At 48.3% G+C, this 13,810-nt stretch overlaps 2 protein-coding genes and 1 long non-coding RNA gene across 7 annotated transcripts in view; 2 read left to right on the forward strand and 1 right to left on the reverse strand.

The window, feature by feature from the left end:
- CETN2 (centrin 2) overlaps positions 1-13,810 on the reverse strand; it is a 628,428-nt gene that overhangs the window by 506,191 nt on the left and 108,427 nt on the right. The window contains exon 1 of one of the 4 annotated variants that reach the window (XM_050775393.1): positions 12,276-12,285. The exons of the other annotated variants lie outside the window; for them this stretch is intronic. The gene's annotated coding sequence lies outside the window, so the exon portion shown is untranslated. Of the gene's footprint in view, positions 1-12,275; positions 12,286-13,810 lie in introns of those variants that run through there. 4 annotated transcript variants of the gene reach the window in all.
- LOC126945446 (uncharacterized) overlaps positions 1-13,810 on the forward strand; it is a 430,470-nt gene that overhangs the window by 295,843 nt on the left and 120,817 nt on the right. The window lies entirely within an intron of this gene.
- ZFP92 (ZFP92 zinc finger protein) overlaps positions 1-13,810 on the forward strand; it is a 294,607-nt gene that overhangs the window by 241,441 nt on the left and 39,356 nt on the right. The gene's annotated exons all lie outside the window — the stretch shown is intronic.

The following is a 13,810-nucleotide window of genomic DNA, read 5'->3' on the forward strand; positions in this document are numbered from 1 at the left end:
GTGTGTAATGGTATCTCCCGCTAACATTAACTTACAGTTCTGAAATGACAAGTGAGGTCGGGCACTTTTCGTATGTTGTGAAGAATTGTCTGTTCAAGAGTTTGGCCCATTTTTCTATTGTATTCTATGTATTTTTCTTATTTTTTGTTCCTGCTATCTTCTAGTTATGAGAACTTAGTTACATCTTTGTTTCCCTTCTGTTCTCCAAATCTCCCATCAGAATCTCTCATGTTGCCCATCTCATCAAAACCTATAGAAAAGGGAATTCTAGAAAACATAGTTCAGGCTAGCCAAGGTGACACATGACAAAGCCACCTCAATCCATTTCTTGAACTCTCCTCAAATTACTCAGTCTGCATGTGACATTCGTTTCCTGTCAGACAGCTGACTGTTACAGATGTGTGGTATGTTTTATCATTCAATAAAATATTTTTTAATTCCCATGTTACTGTCCTTGCGCCCTGGGTGATTTCAATGTGCATTTCTTCTTTTCTAAACACCTGGGGATTTTTCTAGTTGTATACGGTGGTCTTCTTCCTCTCTGCAGTGAGGGAGATGTGCACCATCTCAGAGAAAGTATGTTAGAAAAAAAACCTATTAGATTTGGACTTTTGTGGGGTATTTTGAGGAGGGTCTGAGGAAGCTGGGGTTTGCTCTAAGCACTATCAGAGAGTGAGAACAAGTCTATGATTGGGTATCTTAGTAAATCTTTTCTCTGGGGAGGGCAGGCTAGAACAAAGTTAAAGTTGTAATTTGTAAAGAAGCAGCAGTCACCCATACTAGCCAAGCAAGAGGAGGACGTTTGGTATTTTGTGGGTTGCACGTTAACCTTGTTTTTATCTGCACTTAGACAAAATGATGAAGTGGCCTTGCTTTGTCTCATTTTCTCATGGTCTCCAAGTAACCTTGTCTGAGGTTGGTATTCTGCGAGATTGTTTATGTCCAATAGGAGAACAGCATGGCCTCGCTGCGAGGGCCAGGCCAGCTTCCAAATGTCAGGGTCTGCTGTTTATTTTCCCTTTCTCTTGGGTTTCTAGCTTAATGACACTGTGGTCAGAGATCACGCTCTGAATGATTTTAACCGTTTGAAACATGGTAAGATTTGCTTTAAGTTCCAGTTTGTGGTTGGTTTTTATTAATATTCCATGTGTGCCCAAGAGAATGTGCAGTCTGCAGTTGGGTGTGATGTTCCACATATGCTCATTAGGTTAAGCTGCCAGTTCCTGTTCAAAACCATATTCTAACTTGTATTTTGTTTGCTTGATCTACCAATTACTGACAAAGGTGTGTTAAAGTCTTCCAACACTGCATATGAATTAGTCTTGAAAAAAAAAAAAAAAGAACTCACATCTGATTAACCTTCTGGATCCAACTACCAATACAGGAAATACAGAGTTTACTACCCTACAGGGCTGCAGCCATTAGTATCCAGACTGAGGGGAATGCCACAGTACGAATAACACTGTTTTATTCAACAAATACATTGCAAGGGGAAAACAAGAGACAGAGGAACAACCTGTAGATTAAAAGACACTTAAAACCAGGACAGGCACAGTGGCTCACTCCTGTAATCCCAGCACTTTGGGAGACCAAGACAGGAGAATCAATTGAGCCCAGGAATTCGAGACCAGCCTGGGCAACATAGCGAGATTCCATCTCTAAAACAAAAAAAAAAATTAATTAGCCAGGTGTGGTGGCACACGCCTGTGGTCCCAGCTACTCAGGAGGCTGAGGTGGGAGGATGGCTTGAGCCTGGGAGATGAAGGCTACAGTGAGCCTGGATGACAGCCTGGGCAACAGAGCAAGACTCTGTCAAAAAAAAAAAAATGTAAAACCATCATCAGTCAATGGATGAACCTCAGATGACTTCTTATCCAAACAAACTATAAAGGAAATATGTGACAATGGAGAGCTTGAATACTGACTGGCTATTTGACAATAATTAAAAATTATCACTAATTCTTAGCGTGATCATGGCATTATAGGATGTCTGGACTTTGCCTCAAAATACTTCAGGAAATTCTGGGAAGATGGCAGTGGCATAGCTCTCTAATCTCCCCATATCCTCACATAAAACAGAACCGGTGGCAGAATCAAAACTCCAAAGACAACATTTACAACAGTGCAAAGTGGAAAGGTCTTCCTAATGAGCTCCAAAATACAAGTGGGTGGGTGCAAACCACCAAGAGCCACAAAATCCACAGAGCAGCCTGAGTGTAGGGTTCTGTTTTATGTGAGGATTTGGAGAGATTAAAGATTCATGCCACTGCCATCTTCCCAGAATTTCCTGAATTATTTTGAAGCAAAGTCCAGACATCCTATGATTTGTCTCATAGATTGTAAGTGTGGACCTATAAAACATACTCTATTAACATAATCACAATGCCATGATCATACTAAGCCCAGGGAATAAAAGGACAGGTGACTGACTTGAGAACAGGGGACCCCAAAGTAGTCAACAGGTGCTCATTGGAAAACCAGGCAGGCCAATTTGAGAACAGCAGCTCAGTCTGGGAGGGGTTTTGCCGAAGGCAATGGCAAGTGAACAAAGGGGGCCCTTAGTAAAGTCTGGCCTCTGTGAGTACCTGAAACCTGCCAGACAGGGCTCCCTTCTAGGACAGAGCCCCACACTGGGAGAAACTGCCAGAGAGAAGCTGAAATCAAGGAAAACACAGAGAGTGGAGCCAAAAGAAAGAGGAGATCTAGCTCAAGGTCAGCCAGAGGAATTGAGCCAGAAGTTTCAGAAGGCACATCACCACATTTTTGATCATCAAAAGAAAACCATGAAAGAAAGAAGGAGATGGATGAAGTTAGAAAAATTATCCTGAACCATGCCTCCTTCTAAAAGTTAAAGAAAAATAATTTCACATGAAAACTATCATGGTAAAATGCCATACCTTTTCTTATAATGAAAGCTGTTTGGGAAAAAAAAAAAAAAAAAGCTGTACTGTAAGGAAAAAAGCAAATAAAGAACAGATTCCTATCTATCTGCAAAGAACAGATTCCTATCTATCTGAAAAGAACAGATTCCTATCTGGAAAGACAGCAAGCACACCAGAAAGCTATGTCCTCAAAACAAATCCAAACTAGAATTATGATTTCCCAAACAAGCAGAAAGAAATTAAGAAAGTAATGCAAGACATGAAAGAAAAACATATATCAGAATTAGCAAAACTCGGAAATTAGGTGATGGGACTCAGGAAAGAATTAGAAACAAGATTTTTAAATGTTAAAAAGGAAAACTAAATTGGAAGAAACACAAAAACACAACAGATAATGGATTAAGGGACATAAAAGGTGAAAGCAAGGACTTTTTTTAGCACAAGAAATAATGAAGAAATAGATTAAAAGGATTTGAGACAAAGTGACAAATATCGAAGTGACCTTATGGGTAATCAAGTTAAAATGAAATCATCAGAGTAGACCATAATCCAATATGAGTCATGTCCTTATAAGAACATAACAAGGAAATTGGGGCACAGATGATACACCCAGAGGGAAGATGATGTGAAGAGGCACAGGGAGAAGATGGCCATCTACGAGCCAAGGAGAGAGGCTTGGAACACATCCTGCTTTCATAGCCCCTGGAAGGAACCCACCTTGCCAATAACCTGGATCCATTTCAGTTGTTGAAGCTCCCAAGTCTGTGGTACTTTGTTATGGCAACTGGAACAAATCCATCCACTCCCAAATCTGAGTGAATCCCAATTTTCAGCTCTGTCCACTCTGGTGTTTCACTCATCTATTAAGATTTTATTTCAATGAGCATTTTTACTTTCTAAGATTTCACCTTAGCATTTCTTATCTGCCTGTCTTTGTTCCGTGACCTCCCAATTTTCTTCTATGGGTGCTAGTCCTCCTTTCTTTCTTTGGAATTTCCCAGGACTCTCTTTCAGGGCACAGGACTTCTGGTGTGTTTTATGCTTGCAGTCTGAGAGTCTGTCCTCATGAGGGAGAGATCTTCCACAGTGGTCCTGAGCATGCCTGGGTGGTGTGGTGGTCCCCTGCTTATCTGCAGTTTCACTCTCTACAGTTTCAGTTACCCGTGGCCAACCTCAGCCCAAAAATATTAAGTGGAAACTTCCAGAAATAAATAATTCATTTTAAATTGAATGAACAATTCAATTAAATAAACCATTTAAAATGGCACCCCCTTCTGAGTAGCATGATGAAATCTCAAGCCCTCTCCATCCTACCCGGAGCGTGAGTCCTCCCTTTTACCCAGCCATAATTTCTGCAGCTTCAAAAACTAGCACAAATTTCTTATTCCTTCTTCACATTTTCATGGATGGAAGATTTGTTCTTACTGCAGCTCTTAGCAACCTCAACATGTATTTTAGGGCAATTGTTAAGAAAAGAAGGGTAACTTGAACACAAGCACCGTGATACGGGGAGAGTCATTCTGAGAACCAAGGTGGCTACTAAGTGGCTAATTGGCAGGGAGGCATTGACAGTGTGGAGCCACTGTACAAAGGGAAGATTCACATGCTGGACAGGACGGAACAAGACTTTATCATGCTACTCAGAGTGGTGCACAATTTAAAACTTTTAATTATTTCTGGAATTTTCCATTTAATATATTTGGACCACAAGTCACTGAAACCACAGAAAGTAAAACAGAGGAGGAGAAGAGACTACTGTCTTTGGGAAAAGGGTCTTTGCAGTTATAATTAAGGTAGGGATGTCAAAATTAGGTCATTCTAGATTAGCGTGAGCCCTAATTCAATGACAAGGGGCCTTGTAAGTGACAGAAGAGGAGAAAGACATACAACAGAGGCTAGAGTGAGACAGCCATCAAGCTCAGGATGCCTGGAGCTTTCTGGAGCTGGGAGAGGCAGGAAGGAGCCTTCCTTAGCGCCTCTGGGGGGAGTGTGGCCCTGAGACACCTGATTTTGAACTTCTGGCCTTTACGACTGGGAGAGGATCCACTTCCTCTGTTGTGAGCCACCCAGTTTATGATGCTTTGTTCTGGCAGCCACAGGACACTAAAGCCCATAGTGTAGCAGGCAGAGTGGGATGTCTACTTGCCAGAGAGGCCCAACACGGTGAGAACTTTGGGTAGGGAGAAAGGCTGATACTATGAGGAAGGCTGCCTGCAAAAGGTATAATCAAGCCAGATCCTGAAGGAAATAAAGGCTTTGATCAAAGAAGCATGAGCAAACGCTGAGATAGGCAAGGATGGCATGTGTCCAAGGCACATATGTGTGTCACACTGGTGGCTTCTGTGAACACAAAGGAGGGGGCAGGTGAGGCTGTGGAGGAGCTGGGCCAGCTCTGCCACCCCTGGAAAGCATAGCCCTCTGGAAGCTTGAACTGTTCCCCAGGGTGGCTTTAAGCCCAAGAGGGCAGGTGTGGTTGCAGCGTCCAGGGCTCTCAGTGGCTGCAGGCAGAGGGGTTTGGAGACACGGGCCTGCCAGGCAAGCTGGGAGAAGGCAGTTGGGGTGGTCCAGAGAAGAGAGGGCCAACCCAGTCAGGAGACCTGTGGCAAAGTTGAGTCAGCCAGGTGGCTGGAGAGGAGGTGGGAAAGAGATCTTCAGGCCTGAGCCACCTGGTCTGGGGTGTGCACACAGCCCTTTGGAGACCAAGGAGGGGCCTTGATTTCATATTGAGTGTAATTGAATTGTTTATAACTCAAACGATAAATGCTTGAGGGGATGGTTACCCCATTCTCCACGATGTGCTTATTTCACATTGCATGCTTGTATCAACACATCTCATGTACCCCATAAATATTCATACCTACTATGCATGTACCCACAAAAATTGTTTTAATTATGAAGGAAGTGTCCATGAGCTGAGGAATTCGGCTGTAGGTGCTGGAGAAGGTGTGAACTGGAGAAGGTGTGAATTGGAGAAGGTGTGAACAGGATTCTCCCCTGGAGCCTCCTAAGAGGGTGTGGTCCTGCTGGCATCTTGACTGTGACCCAGTGAAACTGATTTGGGAGTTCTGCTCCCACCATAGCCCTCTGTATGAGCTTAGGGCCCTTCACTGCACAGACTTCTTCTCACGGCCTGGGAGGGGTCCCAGAGATTTTGTATTTGTAATTTTATATTCTTTTCCTTAAAGAAGGCCCTCCAAATTCATAAACTTTAGGCTCCATAAACTGTGGATCCACCCCTACCCTGCCTAAACCACCCACCAGCAAATGGAATGAGACCCCCCACAGGAGGCTTCCGGTGGTAGGCAGAATTCTAAGATAGCCCCCAATTCCCCATCCCCTGGGTCACAAGTCCCATGTGACACCCCAGGTGGTGAATCTGAGGGAACATCACCCCTATGATCAGGTTATGGTACATGGCACAGGTGACTTTAAGAAAGGGAAGCTCTCTTCAGTAGGCCTGACCTAATCACATGAGCCCTGGAAATCTGGGTCTAGAGGCCAGAGACAGGGAAGTTGGAGAGTCCAGGTGTGAAAGGGGTTCAATGAGACAGCAGCTTTTCTGCTGGCTTTGAAGATGGGGAAGCCCAGAGTGGCCCCTGTTGACAGCCAGCAAGGAACAGGACCTCAGTCCGATAGCCACAAGGAGCTGAATTTGGCCAACAACCTTCATGAATTTGGAAGTGGGTTATTCCCCAGAGCCTCCAGATAGGAGTGCAGCCTGTGAGACCCTGAGCCTCAGACCCAGCCACTTCACTCCCAGAGCTTCTGACCCACAGAAAGGAGCATTGGAGACAGCTGCTAAGTTTGCAGCAATCTGTCCCACAGCAATGCCTAACTAATCCCCTTACACTGTCAATTCAGCTCCTGGCTGGAGGGCTGAGCACGTGGCCCCAAGATAGGGGCCCTGCCAGCAAGGGAGACACAAGGTGGAGTAAGCAGCTATCCCAAATGCAGATGGGACCGCTGCAGATTATAGTGCAAATGTCCCTTCCTCCAGGGACCCTTCTCTGCCCTCTCTCCTCCTAGATGACATTAGAACTCCTTTTCTGCTCTCAGAACACCTGGCACTTGCCTATACATCACTGTCACCATTTGTAATTATCACGTAACTGGAAAGTTACTTTTTAATGTCTAGACCACTGTATACACAAGGGCAGGAGGCTGGCGGATCTTGGCTCACTGCTGTACCCCAGCACCCAGCATAGTGCCTGCCCTGGCACACAGTGGGGGCTCAGTGAATGGGGGTGGGGGATGGGCGCATTCGCTCTCATCCTCTGCCTCTAGGGCCTCAGTTGTGGTTTCATGGAGCAGACACATTGAAGGCAGGGGAACAAGGGGTGGCGGGAAGTGCTGAAGGGGCGGTTGAGGGGCAGTCCTAGAGTCCACGTGGTGAAGAAAGGAGGCCTGGAAGAGGTTGGGGCCAAGGTGGGTGGGAATAGGGGCCATTGCTCTCTCCCATCAAGGTCACAGGGATGTAGAGGAAGGAGGAAGAGGCTTCCATTGACAGAGGGTGCTTGGGAGTGAGAGGTCCGGGGGCAGGTCCAGGGTGCACCCATGAGAGCGGGGGACCAAGGGGGATAAACAACAGCAGGGACACTCCAGACAGGCATGACTAGATGGGGCAGGCCTAAAGGGGAGGAGCGCAGTGCCAGACGTGACATCACAGGGAAGAGGGGGTGCTGGCCCCTTCACCTTCCCACTGTGGTACGTGGGGCCATGGCCTTGGACACATGTCAGCCTCACCCAAGGCAGGCGGTGGAGGAGAAGGCAGACGCAAGGGCCAAGGTCAGGGGCACAGTGGGAGGCCTGGGGGAGGAGGAGAGCCCAGGCAAGAATGCAGGGCCAGGAGGGAGTAGTGGGGAGAAGACTGCTGAGTGCCCACCGCTAAGGGTCGGGAGGTGAGGTGGAGGGACCACTGGGTTCACCTGGAGGCCTGCTCAGGGGAGTCTGGGTGCAGAGGGTTGGGTCTATGGGGAGTTTTCCAGCTCCTTGGCCAAACTCTGAGTCTGTGCCCCGAGCTCCTAACCCAGGACTGGCCCAAGTGGGTGCTCCACGCATGGTTGTGTCATTAACACCTACTGCACGGAGGCAGAGGCTAAGGGCTGGGGTGCCTCGAGAACCCTCATGGACCTCATGGCCTCAAGAGAGAAAGAGATGGGCATCATGCCAGGAAAGAAGTGGGGCCTGAAGTAATCTTGCTGGTGACAGGAGCTCTGAGGACAGCAGGGATCTGTCACAAACTCCAACACGTCAGAGCCACTCATGACACCAATGTGAACCTCCGTTTCCTAACATGTCCAACCATTTCAATCCTGCCTGCTGCACGAGGCCATGACCCATGTGCCCCTCTTCTGTAGAATGCTCTCTTGCCTCGCTCAGGTTTCAGATTCAGGGTCACCTACTCAGAGCCCCTTCCTTGAGCCCAGCCCCCAGTCATCTTTGTCCTGCTGGGTCACTTCACAGCACTTCTCCCAGTCTGTTCTTTTTTGATGGCCACCTCCGTGCGTCCTCTGGGCTCTCTGGAGCCACACCCACCCAGTTTATCAGTGTGCCCCAGGACCCAGCCCTCGAGGAATCAGCAAAGGGAATGGCTTGTAAAGAGGAAATGAAGTGAGGTGAGGAAAAGTGCCCAGCACTGCATCTGCTACAAAGCGCTTCTGGCATTTCCTTGGACCATGAGATGCAAACAGATTGTAAGTTTAGGAAAGTTGGTAACCAAAGCAGTCGAGCTGAGAGGATTTCCTGGCAGGCGGGCTGTAATCCCTGGCCCGCATGGCCACGGAAGCTGCCTGCAGCCCTTCTTGGGCAGCCGTGCACAGACAGGCGGCCGTGGCCTGTCACAGGACTCTGAGTTAGAGCATGTTTCTGTCTGCCAAGCTGTCACCCAGGATAGCTGTCCTTGTTAGCACTAGCCATCCTCCCAGTTCTCTACCTCGAGGCCTCGGGGCTCTGTAATAGAAGCCACCAAAGCAGGTGGAAGAGAGGTCAGCTGGGCTTCAAGGGCCCCCTGAGGGTGGCCTTCAGGCCAGAAGGTGAGACAGAGGTGGCCTGTGAGGGCACCAGGTGCCCAATGGGGATGTGCAGCGGGCTATTTGATTCTTTTGACAAAATCTGTCACTAGCTCCTCTGGACATCAGCAGAAGGTGAGGGTGACCTCCCCAGGTGATCTCAGCCTCCTTTCTGGCTGGATACTGGTGACATGAATACAATGCAGCCACTCTCACTCTTTCTCTGTCCCCTGGGCCCTCCAGAGACCCATCACCTGCCATGTTTCGGAGGGGCACTTAAAACTGACTTTTAAGGCCTCAGGCAGGCACCAAAGGCCTTTTCTCCTGGGGAGCAACAGCAGGGTTGGAGGAGTCCCAGGGGAGACAGTTCAGATATTCACCTTCATGAAGACCTCACCCCACAGGCTGGAGGGCCCCAGTTCCTACTTCTCTCCTTCAGCCCAAGCCAGAGGCCTTGGGGACTCAGACCCACAGACCGCATAATGGCCCCAAGCCCAAGCTTACCAAAATAGAGGAGGCCCTGCTACCTCTCTCTGATTTCAGGGGGCCAGAGAAGAGAGGTGTGAGAGCTAGGGGATCACCAACAATTGATCTTGGGCTGAGAAATTAGGAAAAAGATCAAATCCTAAATGACAAGATTTTCTTCTAGAACCACCATTCGCCTGTCTTGGTCCACAGTGAGCTCAGATGGACTAGGAGCATCGCAGGGCTTGTTTACATAGGGAAATGTTCCTGGCGTGGATTTGTGGACTGAGCTAAACTCCTGAAGCCAGGGCAGGTGGAAAGGCTTCCATCATGTGCAGGTTTGCTTACCAGTGGCGCCATGTGCCTGGCTGGCTCTGGCTGGCCAGTTACATATGTTGAACTACCAGGGGCTCTGTGTCTTTTAAGGACATGATTCCAGATTCCACTGGAGTCAAACCTATTTCGTGGTGCAGAGTCGCTGGGCAACTAGCAATCTGCATGTGGTTTTCATTGCAAATCTCATCTCCCATGTCAGATGAGCAGTCTGCTGTTGCCGTGGTGAATCGGTATTATGCTGTGACCTTGATTCTGGGCAGAAATGTACGTTGCCTTGACCATGATTATACAAAATACGTTGTCTAGGAAACAGCACAGTTCCGAGAACAGGAAGGGCTAGATAATTCTTGGCTTTGACTGGAAGCCACACAGTGTTACCTTGTACCCAGCGGGGTCTCAGCTTTCCTTGGGGGCCCCTCTGCTGTCTGTGTGTGTCACACAGACAGAGAGGCAGGACAGAGCCAGGGACAGACAGAAAGGGGGAAACATTGGAAATTCACAGGCTAGGGTGAGCCTCTGCAGTTACTGCGTGAGAGCTGCTGGGGAGGGGGCCAGGCTTCTGGCTTCTTGCCCAGTCTCTGTCACCCAATGCAGTTCCAGGGCTGGGGAGGTGTGGCACTGTGGGAGGGCATCACCCACCTCTGGGAAATGTTGGTTGCCTACAGAGCATGGCCTGGCTCCATCTATGGGAAGTTCTGCAAATACATGCACCCCACACCCCACACACACACCACGCATGAACACACATGCCACACATAAATACACACACACCACACACATCATGCACACCCTACACATGAACACACAAACACCCCACACACACCACACATGAACACACACACCACACACCACACATGAACACACACACCACACATCACACACACCACACACGAACACATAAACACATACACTACACATGAACATACACACACCATATACACCACACACCACACACATGAACACATAAACACATACACCACATATGAACACATACACCATACACACACCACACATGAACACACACACCACACATAAACACACACACATCACACACATATCACACATGAACGTGCACACCACACACACACACAAGAACACACACACTACATACACTCCCTACATGAACACACCACATACCTCACACACCCTGCATAAACACACACACACCACAAACACCCCCCATGCTCCTACATGAACACACACACACCACATGTGAACACACACACAAGCCCCACACACGAGCACACACCACACATGAACACACACACCACACACACCACATATGAACACACACACCACACTTGAACAAACACACCTCACATGAAAATACAACTCACACAACCCACACACATCACACGTGAACACAAACACACCACACACGAACACACATACCACACCCCACACACCAAACACACCACACACAAGACATATGAAGACACACTGCATGCATGAACACACACACAGAGCACACACCCTACACATGAACACACACACCCCACAACCCACAACCCCCACACAGTCCACACAACACACACACCACACATACACCACACACACTCCAAATGAACACACACACCACACACAACCCCCACTTGAACATACCACACACACCACACCCATGAAAACACACCCCACACAACCCACACACACCACACATGAACACAAACACCACACACACCACACATGAACACATACACAATGCACACCCTACACATGAACAAACACATTACACAACCCCCACCCATGAACACACATACCCCACACCACACAAACAATACATACACCACACATACCCCACATGAACACACAATAGCACATGAGCACACACACACCAAATACACCCCATGTGAATACATACACCACACACATCCCACACACACACCCACATGAACACACACATGAACACACATCACACATGAACATACACATCACACATGAACACACACCACATACACATCACAGATGAACACAAACACACCACATACAACACATGAACACACACACCACACACCACACACTCACCACATGAACACACACATCACACATGAACACACACATCACACATGAACACACACCACATACACATCACAGATGAACACAAACACACCACATGCAACACATGAACACACGCACCACACACCACACACCCCATATGAACACACACAACACACAAAACACTACACATGAACACACACATGACACACACCCACAATAACACACACACTACACACACTCCCCACATGAATGCACACACACCACATACCTCACACACCCCACATGAACACACACACCACACAGACCACACACACCACACAAGAACACACACAGCACACACCACACACATCTCACACATGAACACACACACCACACACTTCACATGAACGCACACCACACACATCAACACACACCACATATGAACACACACATCACACACCATACATGAACACACACCACACACACCACACATGAACACACACAACATACCACATGGACCACACACATGAACACACATCCCACATAAACACACCACACATGAACACACACACACCACACACCACACACGAACACATACACACTACATACACCCCCCACATGAACACACACACCCCACATATGAACACATATACCATATACCTCACATACCCCACAAGAACACAAACACCACAAACACCCTCCACATAGTCCCACATGAACACACACACCCTACACATCAACACACCACACACACCACACGTGAACACACACACCCCACATGCCACACACGAACACACGCCACACACACACCACACACCACACACAGTTCCCCGCATGAACACGCACACACCACACACACCACACTTGAACACACACACCACATACACCACACATGAAAACACACCCCACACAACCCACACCACACATGAACACAAATACACCACACATGAACACACACTTCACACAGACCACACACACCCAACACACGCCACACATTAAGACACACACTCTGCACATGAACACACATATCACACAACCCCCATACATGAACACACACACCCCACACTACACAAACCCCACATACCCCACACCACACACCAAATACACCCCACATGAACACATACACTACACACACCCGACACACTCCCCCACATGAACACACACAACACACATGAAAAACATCCCACACAACCAACACACACCACACACACACAACAGATGAACACAAACACACCACACATGAACACACACATCACACCCCACACACACCACACAGACCACACACACCCCACACACACCACACGTGAACACACACATTACACAACCCCCACACATGAAAACTCACATGCCCCACACCCTGCAACCCCCACACAGCCCACACCACACACACACACCACACACCCCACATACACCACACACCCCACGTGAACACACAAACCACACATGAACACATGCACGCCACACACACCCCACATGAACACACAAACCACACACCTCACACACCCCCACATGAACACACACCACACACATGTGAACACATACACCACACGTGAACACACAGATCACACACACACCACACATGAACACACACACCACACACCACATATAAACACACACTACACATGAACAAACACACCACAACCACACCCACACTACACATGAACAAATACACCACAACCACACCCACACATGACTGCATACACCACATGCTAACCCAGACAGCACACACATGAACACACACACACCACACAAAACCCCCCACATGAATACACACACACCACACACACCACACACATGCACACATGCACACATGCACCCCATGCCAGGGACAGACTGACCGGAGACTAGCATCTGGAGCCTGGAGTCTATTTCTCTCCCCTTATAAGGCATTCATTCCCTCAACACTCTCCCAGCATGGTGACGGAAGTGAGGGACCGAACCCAGAGGAGGAGGCTGTCAAGGTGGGGCCTGCGCCCTGGCAGAAACTGCCCACGGAGGGGAAAGGTGATGCTGTACCTGGTTGACTTCCAGTCCAATGTCTTGCTCAACCCCCCCCCACCATGGGTTCTTCCATGCCTGCAGCCCAGGTTGAACACCTCAGCATCATCCAGAAACCCCCACCCCACCGGGCACCTCGCTCATTAC

Source organism: Macaca thibetana, chromosome X (genome assembly GCF_024542745.1).
Source record: "Macaca thibetana thibetana isolate TM-01 chromosome X, ASM2454274v1, whole genome shotgun sequence".
Taxonomy (NCBI): domain Eukaryota; kingdom Metazoa; phylum Chordata; class Mammalia; order Primates; family Cercopithecidae; genus Macaca; species Macaca thibetana.